The following is a 1,337-nucleotide window of genomic DNA, read 5'->3' as shown; positions in this document are numbered from 1 at the left end:
ATTTGGAAAGAGAAAAAAGTAAAAAGAGAGTAGCGAAAACAATTTTTCAAGAAAATATCGAATGTGGGGTATGAGATGGAAGACTTGGGCAAGCAAGTAGCAAGGATATGGGGTATATATATATAGATCGAACATTGAGGGTGATAACTCCCCTTCTTTGCTCTCTAATACTTTCCTTTCACATTTACTCTTTTCTCAAAATTCCTAGTTTTTTAGTCTATGTTCTTTTCTCTTTTTTCATTATTATGTGGTTGGAAACAAGACCTACAAGAGATATAAACAAATTAAATACGTATAATAGTTCTATACAATCCATGCATACTAGCTATTTCACTTTTAGTTTAATCAATAAATCATCCAAAAAAATTAGAGTAGTTGATAATGGAAATTTTATAAATTAATTGGTTTAATTTATATATAATTAAGATTTCTTTTAACTTTTATAATTCATGTGCATACTAAAATTAAATTAGATAATTATTTAGGATAAGGGGAGAAAATAATCAATATATAGAGTTTAATATTAAATTTTCTACGTCACATTTAAACTCTCAATCGTGTATTCAGGCTATACTCTTATCCTTCCATCATTTAAATCCTTTAATGTGAAGATATTTTTGGAACGAAAAAGGAAAAAATACAAAATTAGAAATTCATCTGCAGCTTAAACTTGTGAACTAATTAATTTAGTTTTTCCTTTTGCTATTGATTGATGATATGAAAAGTTTATGGGGGGGAAAAAACAGTTAGCTCAAGGCGTATACAACTTATTTGATGCACTATTACTAACATATTTGTAAAGACACCAGTAAAGCAACTTATTTGTGCCACATAAATATGTATTTGGAAAATTAAAATTAATATATATAATTGTTCAAGCATATACATGAACTGTGTAGTCACCAAAAAAAAAAAATGAACTGCATAATATAATATAATATAATTGTCCCCACAAAATGTCTGTGTCACTCCATGAACGGCCACACACCCACCAATGAATTCTTATCTTTGCATGGAAAGGTAAAATAAAAAGTTGGTTTCAATTAATTACGATGTGTTTAGGGCCACATCCACTTAATTGCATTGTCGGTCTCTAAAATATCCAGCAATACGTTAATTATTGTGTGGATTTGAGTATGTCTAAACTCTTTAATTATTTGGATTTCCTTCACTATCATGTAAATAGTAGTTCAATTCAATGAGGGACTACTTCAAGCTTTATATAAAGTCAAAATTATTGATAATTTGATAGAACTAATACGAGTATGGTATATTATCTTGCAAATATTTTAAAAATAATATTATCTTGAATGAGGTAATAAACTTGCTTAGCCCAA

At 28.1% G+C, this 1,337-nt stretch overlaps 1 long non-coding RNA gene across 2 annotated transcripts in view; it reads right to left on the bottom strand.

Moving 5' to 3' along the window:
• The window catches only part of LOC110269578, a 19,386-nt gene continuing 18,231 nt past the window's right edge, over window positions 183-1,337 (bottom strand). For both annotated transcript variants that reach the window (XR_002358357.1, XR_002358356.1), the window contains exon 3: window positions 183-194. This is a non-coding gene — a long non-coding RNA (uncharacterized LOC110269578). The remainder of the gene's footprint in view (window positions 195-1,337) is intronic.

This window comes from Arachis ipaensis, chromosome B03 (assembly GCF_000816755.2).
Source record: "Arachis ipaensis cultivar K30076 chromosome B03, Araip1.1, whole genome shotgun sequence".
Classification (NCBI taxonomy): Eukaryota; Viridiplantae; Streptophyta; class Magnoliopsida; order Fabales; family Fabaceae; genus Arachis; species Arachis ipaensis.
Note: the sequence above shows the minus strand (reverse complement) of the source record. Positions and strands in the feature narration are given on the sequence as shown.